The 12,778-nt window shown below is 60.9% G+C and overlaps 1 protein-coding gene across 1 annotated transcript in view; it reads right to left on the bottom strand.

Moving 5' to 3' along the window:
* SDC3 (syndecan 3) overlaps positions 1 to 12,778 on the bottom strand; it is a gene marked incomplete at its 5' end in the record, with an annotated part of 31,758 nt that overhangs the window by 12,455 nt on the left and 6,525 nt on the right. The gene's annotated exons all lie outside the window — the stretch shown is intronic.

Consider the following 12,778-nt stretch of genomic DNA (forward strand, 5'->3'; position numbering starts at 1 on the left):
GACCCCCACGCCAGGTTGGGGCAAGTGGCGGGCGCCCAGCAGCTGAGCAGCACTCAGAGACGCAGAGAGTCTTGTGCAAAGACACACAGAGACAACCTCCAGCTCCTGCAGCAGGGTGGCCAAGGCACAGGTCTCGGCAGGGCCCTCTGCACACCTGCAGGCTCCGTCCCCAAAGGGCCCCCAGTTCTGTGAGAACGCCGTGCCCCTCACGCTCACTAGCTCCACCCCGGAGACCCAAGCGCCACCACAAGAATGTGGGCCGGGCCAGGCTCCAGGCAGCAGGACGCCAAGGGGCCACACAGTGGGCAGCCTGGACCTGGACAGGACAGCCCGGTCCCCACCCCCGCCTGTCCACAGCTGCCCTGGCTCGGAGCCTGGAGCCCGCACCCGCCACGGGCGCTTGCTGCTGGACTGAGGGCACGGAGCCTGCACCTGCTGGGGGGGCGTGGCAGGGGGCAGAGGCAGCCCTGCTGGACCCCACAGCCCTCCATCCCTGGGGGCAGAGAGCAGCCCTGGGCCCAGCACATCGCAGTTGACTGCTCTCACAGGAAACCTGCACAGCGTCCCTCCCAAGTCACCTTCCCCATCACTCACCCTGCATGATCACCCCTGGTCCACACCTGCCCTGGGCCCTTCTCCAGCCCATCTCGACATCTCGGGCTCAGGAGGCACAGTCCCGCCTGCCCCATTTATAAAATGGAAACAGCCAAGCCCCATCTAAGAAGGGCCTTTCTAGAGTCCAGTGCTCCACCAAGGAGGTCCAGGGCCATGCTATTGGTCAGAGGGTCAAAGTGGAAACCACCTGCGTATCCAACAATAGGGGACTAGTTAAGGAAGTGGGCACAGCCTCAACCTGCAACAGTACACAGCCATCAGTCATTTGTGTTTTCACAAATCCACACTAATTAGGTCACTGAAAGGCCTGAATACATCATAGAAGCCTGTTTTGTTTTTTTCCCCAAAGACTATTTAAGGATGTAGCTTTGGAAAGGCGCAGGCCGGCTCTGCGGCACGGGCTGCGGCAGGATCCCCCGGACCGTCTGTCTCCGATGCCTGTGTGGCCCTGGCGCACATCGAAATCCCTGGGCCTGCTCGACCCGTAAGGCTGCGCTACTGACGCCCGGCGCCCACCGCCCACTCCGGAGCGCCCTGGAGGAGGCCGGCACAGCCATGGCCAGGGAGCGCTGGCTATTAATACTGTCATCATCATTAAGATTACAAAGTAGGTTACGAAACGCACGTGGACCTGATCCTGCGTTAATGAGCTCACTGCCAACGCGACCTTCCGACGCGGAGGGACACCCGCGGCTCCCGGGCTCCCGCGGGCGGGCGTTGCAGGCGCGTCTCCTCGGTTCCCAGGACCTTCCTGGAGTCCCCAAGCTTTCCACAACTCGCGGCACTTCATTATCAGAAATGGCACTCCCTCTGCCACCCGCTGGTCTGGACGACTCCTCAGCCCCTTCCTTCCGCCCAAACCCCACCAGGCTGTTGGCAAGCAGAGGTGGACACAGCCCCGGGGCAGTCGGGCCAGCTGGGCAGGACCCGCTCCCTCCCGGGCGTCAGCACAGAGCACAGACGCCCACACCCCACCCCGCCCTGCCTTCCCCCAGCAGCCCAGGCGAGGGGTGCCGGCTGGCCACCTGGAGGAGGGCGGCCCAGCCGGGGAAAGCCAGGGCCCCCTCCTCGACGCCCCTGGAACTCCTCTGGCACCGCCCCTCGGCCCCAGCTCCCGCCTCTCCTCGCCCTCTGGGCCACCCCCTCCTTCATCCCTGACCCCAGCTCCTGCGGGGCACAGGGCCACCTGTGGAGACCTACGCAGGCCGGGCCTGCAGACCCTGGGCTCCCAGCTGCTCAGCCCGCAGGGCTCCTCTGCCTGCCCCGCCTTCTGGACACCCTTTCCCACCAACCCATCAATCAGCACAGCCCAGTATTTATTGGCGCCTACTGTATGCCCAGCACTCTTCTAGGCCCTCAGGCCACACCTGCAGGACAGGCCTATGGGCCCTCAAGGCTCAGTCAGCTGACAGAGCCTCCCCTTTGACCTGCCTGGGGTCAGGCACACCAGCCACTGTCCTGGCCCAAACTAGGAAGCTCTCTCTTGGGGACTCTGTAGCTCTACCAGGTTGTCACTGCCCAAGGGATGGGGCTGCTGGCCACGTTGGTCACTCCAGTGAGCCTGGTTCACCAGATCACACTGAGCCCACTCAGCTTCCCTGGAAGCCAGTGCTGCTGACCCCACTTACAGATGAGGAGACTGAGGCACAGCGGGATCTGAACCTGTCAAATTCTGTGACCAGGGAGCCTGAAGCCCTAAGAATGCATGAGGGGCTCCCAGCCTGTGATGTGACTCACCCCAATGGGCGTTTTCCTGGAGGATGCCTGGGTCATGCTCCCCCTCACCACAAGCGGCAGTTATGTCCCCACAGAGGGAGTACTTGCGATGTGCCAAGCTCTTTATATGCACACTGCCTCATGCTTCTTCACAAACACCTTCCTGCTAAGGGATTATGGTCTGCATTTCTCAGACGGTCAAACCAAAGTTCAGAGAGTTAAAGCTACTGACCTGAAGTTGCAGAGCAATGGGGCCAGGATTTCAACCTGGAATGAGCTGAACCTGAGGACCATGCTCTCTGTACCACAGAGAATGCCTACTCCCAGCCCCAAAGGTCCCTCCCACCAGAGAGCTCCTCGGGAGGGGGGCAACTGCCAGAGACCACCCACCCACGCACCAGCGCCCTGCACAAAATCAGACAAAGTGGGCGTCTCGGAACAGGCAAGAGTGGAGGATGAGGCCTGCTCGCAGGACAGGTGGCCCAGCTCAGGTGAGCGGCCCCAGCCGCGGCCCCACAACTCACCTGCAGGTGCCTCGGGGATCAGGTCTCCACACTGCACTACCAACCTTGCCACAGAAGCGGCAAGGGCTGCCACCTGAGGCCCAGGAGCTTCCAGGCACAGCCAGGTGCAGCTGGGGTTCCAGGGCTGGCTTCCCACTTCCAACCGGGGTGCCTGGTCCCTCCACCTCTCTGGGTCTCAGTCTGCCCTCCCACAAAATGGGGTCATGATGCCCAGTACTGAGGATGGCAGGAGCTTAGGCAGTTAGGTGCTGGGAGTGCCAGAGTCCCCACTTGGAGCTCAGCTTTGTGGCTACCAGAGCCACTCAAGGGACCTCCCCACGCATCCCGTGACGGTCACCACCAGGTCAATGTCCTGGGATGCCCATGCTTATTTGCCCCTTGTTTACGATGTCTGTCTTCTGCCACCAGCTCCTGGGAGCAGCGGTGGGTCTGAGGCCATTTCTCCCTGTGGCCTCCCCGTGCTCGTTCAGTCTCCCGCAGACCCACACCACCTGCCTCCTGCCCCAGCCGCACTGCCAGCCAGGCTGGCCCTGTCCTTCTCTGAGCCTCACTCTCCCCGTGTGCAAACCAGGGCATCAGACGAGGGCTTTCTCTTTTTCCAGGAGACTGGAAGTGGGCCAGGAAGGCGTCTGTGGGAAGAGAAACTGAGACTGACTGCAGTATGTTCTGCATAAAACGCCTTTGCAAATTATGTACAGAAAACACGCGGACCCGTGGAGTCCGGGGGAGCTGGCGATTCTGGCCACCTCCGCCAGCCCTGGCGGGGAGGAGCAGCATGCCACCCCTGCCAAGTGCCAGGCCTCGCCCTGAGGTCACCCCGCCCTTCTCCCCGGTAGCAAGGTGAGGGTAGCCTCCGTACTCCACAGACTTGGGCTCAGTGGACCACTGCCGGAGATCAGGATGGAGTCAGGAAGGGGGCGCAAGGCAGGAGGGGAGTGGGAGAGTGGACAGGACCCCAGTGCCACCTGGGGTTCCCATACCTGCGGGACAGGCCTGAAGGCCAAAGGATCATCATCTGACCTCAAGGATCACCCGAAGCCAGGCGGGGGACTCTGTGCTGGCTGACCCCTGGCCTCCCCTGGGAAATGGCACAGACCCTGCCGGAGCCAGCCAGAAGCCACCCAGCCCTCCCAGCTGTCCTGGGACATGCACAGCCCTGGAAACCCCCCAGGCACAAGCCAAGAGAACACCCTGACGACACACAGCAGACACTCATGACCAAGATGTCCCCGTCTGTGTGGGTGTGTCGGCCCAGCCTGGGTCAGCCTGGCTGGCCTCAGCCTCCCGCGTGCGGGTTATTTATAACCTGCGGGAACTCTCCAGGGGAGGCAGCTCCCGCCCCAGCCCAGAGCTGTCCCACTGGCTTCTGGGCAGGCCCACTTCGAGGCACAGAGCCAGCTGGACTGAGAGGGCGAGTTCAGAGGCCCCGGGAGTCACCACCAGCAACACCCAAATGGAGAAGAGGCACACACAGGAAGGAGCCAGACAGGAAGGCCAGGGAGGGGCTGCCAGAGCCCCTGGGGCCTGCCCAGGGCCACATCTGCCCTGGGCGCTTCCAGTCCAGAGGGTGAAAACTGGTGGCCGAGCCTCACGGACATCTCCTAAGTCCTGGGAGGCAGGTGAGGGCTCGAAAAGCACAAGGACACTGAAGCCCGACTACTTGGGTCCAAATTCCGGCACTGACCTTCAGCAGCCATGTGACTCAGTCTCTTTACCTACTAAATAGGCATAATACAGCACGGACCTCAAGGGCTAGGAGGATTAAATGAGATGATACGAACAAGGCCCCGACTGCTCCTTGGCCTGGCGACCACAGGGAAGCTGCCCGCCCCGCGCCTCAGTTCCTCTGTGTACACACAGGACACTAGCAGGGGCCAGAGGGCCCTGAGGACAGAAGTGCCACTTCCTGCACACACTAGGTGGTCAGCATAGACTGTTTCCTCCTTCCCTTTGCTGGGGGCACGGGCAGGATTCCAGCCACCCTGGATGATCTGGATGATCTTTTCCCCCTGTTGCTGAGCACCTACTACGTGCCTGGCCCAACAGGGTGTCGCATAGATACTGTGCTACCCAATTTTCTGATCGCTCCTCAGGGAGAAATTCTCTTCCCAGTTTTGCAGTGAGCATTCTGCCTGTTGAAAGTCAATGTTCCATAAATACTACGGGATGAATGGATCCAAGAATGAATGTGATCAAAACTTCAGATAATAACAACTTGTGGGGCTGTGGAGAAAATCCGAACCCTCGCACACCACTGGTGGGAATGCGAAATGGTACAGCCACTTTAGAAAGCACCTGGCGGTTCTTTCAAAACGGTCAACAGAGAGTTCCCATATGACTCAGTAATTCTACTCCAGGCTATAGATTGAAGAAAAATGAAAACATATGTCCACGTTCAAAAAAAAAAAAAACAGCATTATCCATAATAGACACAAAGTCGAAACTAACCGAATGCCTATCCGACAATCGGATAAATAAAATGTGGTACGTCCATACAGTGGAGTATTACTCAGCAAAATAGGAACAAGAATAATACAAAATACTAACACAGGCTGTAATGTGAGTCAACCTGGAAAACATTCTGCTACGTCAAAGAAATCAGTCACAAAAGACCACATATTTTATGTTTCTACTTAAATGAAGTTTCCAGGATAGGCAGGTCAGAGACAGAGGGCGACTGCCTAGCTGGGCAGTCAGGGAGCAGGAGGCGACGGCTGTGGCCACAGGGTTCCTTACAGGGTGGTAAACACATTCCGAAATCGGGATGGTTGCACATCTATGTATACTAAAAAGTTTTTAATCACGCATCCCTGCCCCAATCCACAGGAAGAATTCCCAAGCCACCCAGGGGGTGTGACCTGTACACACTACAACGTTCTGCCCAGGGCCCTTGCCGCGCGTGGTGCCACGTGCACCAAGAGCTACCAGTCCTTCCCTGGTGCCTCCCCTGCACTCTGGAGCCACTGTTTAGTAAAACAGGGGTCACCTGAACACAAACACTGGGGTACAATGGCAGTCGATGCTACCCGAGGGCTGGAAAGGCAGTGCGTGCCCGGTGATTCTCAGCCCAGGAGGGACGGAGCAGGACAGCCCCAGGTTTGACCAATGGCACAGAGTTGATGGGCAATTTAAAAATCTAGAATCGTTTGTTTAAGGAATTTTCCACTGAATCTTTTAAACCAGGGCTGACGGTAACTGCAACTCTGGGAAGTGAAGCCATGGATACAGGGACCACTGTGCACCATAACTCAGTAAAGTTGTGGTTTCAGAGGAAGACGTTGAGACCGGGGCTCAGAGAGAGGGAGAAACTTGCCCCGGGTCACCCAGCTCAGCCTAGACTCAAATTCAGATCCCCCAGAGCAACTCAGGGTTCCTTGTCCTGACAACACCTTGTCTTGTCCCTGCTGTTCTACGTGAGCATCCCCCTTCGAGTCCCAGGAGAAGCCGCCACAACCCCCACCTGTGGACAAGCCAGTGCTATTCCGCAGCTCTCAGGTGGGAGAGGCCCAGTTCAGCGATGCCCTCTGTTGAGCTCTTTAAAGGCCATGTTGTCGGGTGTGGCCACCGGGCAGGGAGAGGCTTGGCCCGGAGTTTTAAAAGGGACTTGGAGGAAGGGAGTCAACTCCAGATGCAGGCTGCTGTCATCTCCCACCCCAGAGCTTGGCTTCCCAGCTGCGGCCCTCCATGGTCTGGGAAGGCCCCATCCAGCCCCGGCTGCCCTCAGACAACACATGAGGATAGAATCCTAAGGAGAGTGGGGCAGAAGTCGAATCCAGTCCCTCTGTCCCTGCCCCTGGCAGTCCAGGGTAGCCTGGGGGACAGTGCCCTGCCATGGCTCCAGGCCCGCCCCTCGCCCCCGCCCCACCTCCACTTGGCTCCGGGCACCAGCCTCCACACAGGCCAGCTGGCAGCCGCCAAGCTCAGGCTGGTTTCCGTTTGCCATTCTCTGCACGGAGGCGTCTGTCCCGAGGGCTGGGGCTGGGCTTGGGTCGCCAGGCCTGAGTCTGGCAGGTGCTCGGGAGGCGCTCTGCCCCTCCCCCACAGCCCCGATAGGCTGGACTCAGGTGTGAGGCCTGAAGTTCCCAGTCCTCTGCCTCCAACCCCAGCACCACGGGGAGCCTCCCTCTCCCTGCCCTGGTCCCCATCTCATCTCCTCCTGCCTCCTTGTTCAGAAGTGGGAAGCGACCTCACAACCTCACAGAAGCAGGGCGCAGGCCTCCAAGGACCCAGAAGAGGGAGGCCGAGAACTCCCAGTGATGAGGTAGAGGAGACCAGAGACCCCAGAGCCTCACCTCCTCCGATGCCCTCCAAGGTCCAGCGCACCCCAGGTGTCCTGCCAGCCCCTCCTCAGCCCACAGCACAGGCATCTGGCTGAGCTGCGCCCACACACCCACCAGGTCTTCGGGGACCCTGAGTGTCCTGGCCCCCACCAGTCCCACACCCAGGGACAAGGCCAACAGGAACCCTCCCAGGCCCTCCCCGTGCAAGGCCAGAAGACCCAGCTTCTGCCATCTGACCCCCTTCCCTAGGGAGCTGCACCTGGACGAGGTCAGCCCAGAGGCCAGCTGCTCACCTCCCTCGCCCCAGGCCCCCAAGAGAAGAATGGATGAGTGAGTCCCGAGTGGCCTCCAGGACCAAAGCTCTGTAGAAGACAGGACATGGGAGAGAAGACCCGGCTGGAAAAGACGGGCTAAAAGCTGGGTGTCCGACAAGGGCGACCGCTGGGCCAGGCCTGCCCCGAGCCCGGGGACGAGAGTGGTGACGTCCTCTCTGTGGCCGCCGAGGCTCCTCAGCCACGGAACCTGCGTGCTTGCCATTCCCTGCGCACACGGGAACCGGCCCGTCTACAGAGGGCACTGACACAGTCATCTGCCCAAGGCCACCCAGGGGCAAGCAGAAGCCCGGGCCACAGCCACCTGGTTCATGGTCTTTGAAGGCCTCCCCTAGACACACGTCCAGCCCCACACAGGAGGGAGGCGCTGAGGGCAGGAGCCCTGGACGTGCGGGTGTGGCCCCTCCCACAGCACACAGGGGACAGTGGCCTCTGAGCCCCTCCCACCAGGAGCATCCTGGCCACGCCTCCCGACCTGCGTTGGCTGACAGGAGCACTGCCGGGTCTGGGGGCTCTGGGCACCACTGCAGGCAGCAGCCCGGGTCCCTGCCTGGAGGATACAGTGGCACCCCCATGACTGTGCGGCCACCAGCGTCCCCGTGCACTTCCAAGCGTCCCAGAGGATGGCACCTTCAGTGCTCAGCTCAGGCTTCACCTCCACACAGAAGCGTCCCATCCCAACCTTGTCCCTGTGGACGCTTCTCTTTGCTCGGGGACCTGAATCCGGCATCTCAGGTGGGCCTCGTGCTCCTACTTCATCAGAAAGGTCCCAGCAGGAAACAGGCCTCCCCTGAGGCCAGAGGCCCCCAGAGGCCCCTCTGAGGAGTTCGACTCAGGTCCACATCGCTGGGCAGTCACAGGAAGGGATCTGGCTTCTCCTGCCCCAGCCGTCACTCTCCTGGGGACACACAGCACAGCCCCCTCTCCCCTCTCCCAGCATGTCCACACCCAGGGTTTAGTGAATTACATGAAATGGAACCTTTAAAGGAACCCCAGGCTGGTTTTCTGGGAGTGGGGGGAAAGGAGTGTCCCCGGAGGTTAGGCAGAAGACGAAGCGCTGAGCCACCGTCCCCGCCCCGCCCTTGCCTTAATCACTTCTAAGGAGGTCAGATGACCAGCTGCCCCTCTGGCCTGGGCTCCCGACCCTGGGATTAAGAACTAGGATTAAGGACGAACACACTCCCAGTAGCTCAGAGCCCTAGCAACGTGTGTGTTTGCACGCTCACCCACAACTTGTGTACGCACACGCAGGGATCTGTGTCTCCATACGCCCCTGCACGTCTGCCTCGGGTTGTCCAGGGTGGGCTTCCACAGCTGCGAGGGTCTGGCGGCATCGCTGGAGTGGCCCACGAGCACCTGCAGGAGCGGGTGTCCTGTCCCTGGGTCTGACCCTCTCAAGGCAGGGAGGCTGTCGCCCGGCTTCCTCTGCCCCCCTCCCAGAAGCTACGACCATCTGCAGTCAGGGGTGCTGGGGGTGAGCCCTTAGTGGGGAAGCAGGGGACAGGCAGCAGTCAGGGGAGGCCAGACACCAGGACCCCGCATCAGCTCAGCCCCAGCATCACGTCTGCAATACAAACTGGCCCCTTGCCCACACTTGCGTCCTGACAGCCGCCACGGCTTCACGGGGGAAGGACCACCTCCACGGGACCAGAGCCTCACGGCCGCTCTGGGCCAGAGCTGCTCCCACCTCATATGAGAACAGGATCCGGCCAAGCCCAGGCTCGGCTCCCAGGGCTCAGGCCACAGAGGCTGCTCTGCCCTGATGCTGTGACTGAGCTGTCCCCTGTGAGGGCCAGGGGCTGACTCTGGACCTTTCGTCCCTGGAACTCCAGCTGAAGGGAGTGGGGAGTTCTGGGCCCAGGAGGGGGGAAATAAAGAACCCCTCCCAGCTCTGGCCCAGCTAGCTACCCCGCTGGCCCCTGAGACCCCTGCACCCAGGACAACCCTGTCCCAGCCCCTGAGTCACAGCAAGGGAGATGAGAGGTGCCAGCCAGCCAGCTGGGGAGAGAGGGAGGGAGACAGAGGCCTTGGGGAGCAGAGCAGGAGGAGGAGGAGGCGGGAGAGGGAGGAGGGAGAGGAGCTGCAGGAAAGGCAGAGGAGGAAGGGGCGGAGGAGCCCCTGCAGCCCCCAGCCCACCCTCCCAGAGCTGGAGTCCCACAGTCCTGCCCCTCAGCCTCTGCTGTGTCCCCTCAGGCCACACTCCACTTTCCTCTTCTCCCAAGCTTGGGGATCACATGAGCAGGGGGTTGGGGAGAGGACAAGGTGTGACAATGGGGAGAACTAGAAATAAAACAGATCGAGGATGTGTGAAGGCAGAGAAAAGAAGCCATGTAGCAGCGTCAGAATTTGGGGAAATGAAACAAAGTGCCCGGGGGGAGGGTTGAGAGGATGATGTAATGGGGGAGGGCCCGGCACACTGTATTCAAGCGAGGGCTCCTGGGGGCCAGGGAGGGAAGAGTGACCCTGGGGAGCCAAGGACAGGGCCAGGGAAGCAAGGAGAATCCCAGCTCCAGGAAGAGGCACGGTGCCTGAGAATGCAGAGGAGGGGTGCAGACGGGGCCCGCGGGGCCTGGGAGCCGGAGGGAGGCCATCTGTGCTGGGCTTTGAGGGAGGTCAGGAGCTCACTGGAGAAGGGAGGCGCCCAGAGAGAGGGAGCAGCACCTGGGCAGACAGGAGGAGGAGAGAGACGGCAGGTGCTTTGTGCAACATGGGGGCACAGGGCAAGGGGAAACACCTGGGGCAGGCGCTGACCACTGAACATGAAGGCAGTGGGTGGTCAAGGAGGGCTTCCTGGAAGAGGAGTAGACCTGGGTCTGCATCCCAGGCAGAACAGAGACAGATGAAAAGAAGAAACATGGTACGGGGGACAGTGCCCTCATTGGGACTCCGGATGTAGTCCTTGGTCCTCGCTCAGCCACCAACTTGCTGTGCTACCTTGGGCAAGCCATTGTACCTCTCTGAGCTTCAACTTCTTCTCCAAGTGTAACATAAGAAGGCTGAACAACGGGATCCCAGAAGATATTCCCTGTGCCTTAGCCTCAGTTTCACCTTTGGAACGATGAACAACTTAGACAAGAGTGTTTCCAAGGGCCCTTCCTAAAACCATTTCCAGTCCTCTGGTCCTTCCCCAGCCTGGGTTAGCCTCAGTCCAGGCCCAATATGGACAGAAGACCTGGGACGGAGAACTGATCCACATGGAAGCACAGAGCCACTGGGCTTCGGGCAGCCCTCCGCCCCCAGCCGCCACACAGTCCAGGTACCGAGCAGGGCCCGCCTGGCCTTAGACTCCTCCTCCAAGGGCACCCCGCTCTCCAGTCTGTTGAGCACGAGGCCGCTCAGGGCAGGGCTAATGCACTAAATAGGACTCTGGGGCCTATTTCACCCAAGAAAGGGGCTCAAGTTTCACCTGTGCACTTACCGGCTCTGTGACCTTGGATAAGTCACTTCACCTCTCTGTTGCCATCTCCTCTTTTATAAAAGCAAGATAACGCTGGCATCTCTCCCACATTGCCGCTGTAAGAACTGAGTTTTTGGACACGTTTGGCCAAGTGACTCCAACCCTTTTATAGACTGACACCCTGCCTGCTGGACACCAAGCGCCTTGGTTTGGACTCAGCGCCCAACTTGTGAGCCTAGGCTGAGGACCTGGGGTTCAGCCACTCAGCCACACAACCTGAGGTACAGGCCAGGCCCCAGGGGGTGCCCTGTGTGTCCCACTTACGTGCCCACGGCTCTCCTCCCCACCCAGAAGTCACTGCTTTAGACCACGCTCGGCTCCTGAGATCCTGGGGCCCTTCCCACCCTGAGTCTCTGTACACCCCAGCACCTCTGCCCAGCAGCGTGCAACCGTCCCCCAAGGCCCAGTACCAAGGATACCTCCATTGAGGGGTTGCCCTGAGTCACCAGAGGCAAAACCAACTCCCCACACCCCCGGCCCCCTCCCTCGCCCAAGAGTGCGCTTCCTTCATCTCACTGTTGGAACCATGTTGAGCCTGCTGAGCTCTGAGTGCTTAGCACAGGCCAGAGCCCCAGGGGCACCGGGCCAGCAGCAGGGTGGGGACAGGGCCCAGGGCTGAACTCCCCCCATGGTACTCCTCCCTGACCCAGGAAACCAAACTCAAGGCCCCAGCTCCTGGGGGCCTGGATGTGATGGATCAGGCTCCAAGAGTCAGGGAGAGAGGCAGAGCCCTGCCCCACCCCCACCCCTGGCCCAAGAGGGTGGCCTCCATCTCCCCAGGGCCGCAGGCCTGGGCTTCCTCCTGGGTCACTCTCAGCCAGGCCCCATACTCGATGGCCTTGAGTCTTTTCGATAATCCCTCAAATGTGAAGGCTGGGATGGTCCCCGGGTCACTCCATCCAATCTCCCCATTTCACAGATTAGAAGTGGAGGCCCAGAGAGGGAGACGGCTGTCTGCCAGACCTGCCCGGCTTGCGGCAGATTCCCTGAGACGAGGATGTTGAAGAAGCATGATCATGAAAATAAAGGCGACCACCCAGCAGCAGCCTCCTTTTAACCAGCGGCCGACTAGCGAGCCAGCTCTCCTTCCCCAGCACTGCTCCTGCCGCAGCCCCACTTGACGGAGGAGGAAACAGCAGCGGCGAGGGGACTCTGGGCCCGGGGCCCACCAGCGCCCCGCCTCCCAGGCCTCTGGGTCCCCAGCTGCGCCTCAGGAGCGAGGTGAGCAGCGACTGAGGTGAAGCATGTGAACCCTGGCTGCCACCGGCAGGCACGTTCGCCTCCCTGACACAGGAGCAGCAGGGGGGCGGCACCCATGCGGGACCAACTGCGGACACCCCAGCCCGGCAGCAGCCCGGCCTACGTCAGGGCAGCTAGAAGACAGGAGACCAACACGGCACCCACGCGCCGCGCCCCGGAGAGGACACTGCTGGGGGTCCCCGGGCACCCCAAGAGCCCAAGCGCCAACAGCCCTGCCCCCAGCCCTTCAAGAGCCTTGCCTACTCTGTCCCCACACCTCCTGGTGCCTGCCCCGTGCCAAGGAGGAGGACAGGTCTAGTGGGCCACCCGCAGCCCCTGGTGCCAGCAACTGAACTGGCAATCAGTTTGCAGCAATGAGTCCCCATGTCCGCGGGTGAGGGATTATAAATCACTCTCATTAAAGCCTGGGCTGGTGAGCGGACGCGGCGGGATGGACGGGTCTGCCCGGTCCTGCGGGGTGCAGGAAGCCGGGGGAGCCTGCGACAGCCCAGAATGAGGATGAAGGCCCTCATCAGCACTGTGCCCAGCCCCACCCCACCCCAGAAAACCCTGGCCCTAGTGTGTGTATGACGACAAAATCAGCAACAGGCAGAC

This window comes from Sciurus vulgaris (genome assembly GCF_902686455.1).
Source record: "Sciurus vulgaris genome assembly, chromosome: 1".
Lineage (NCBI taxonomy): Eukaryota > Metazoa > Chordata > Mammalia > Rodentia > Sciuridae > Sciurus > Sciurus vulgaris.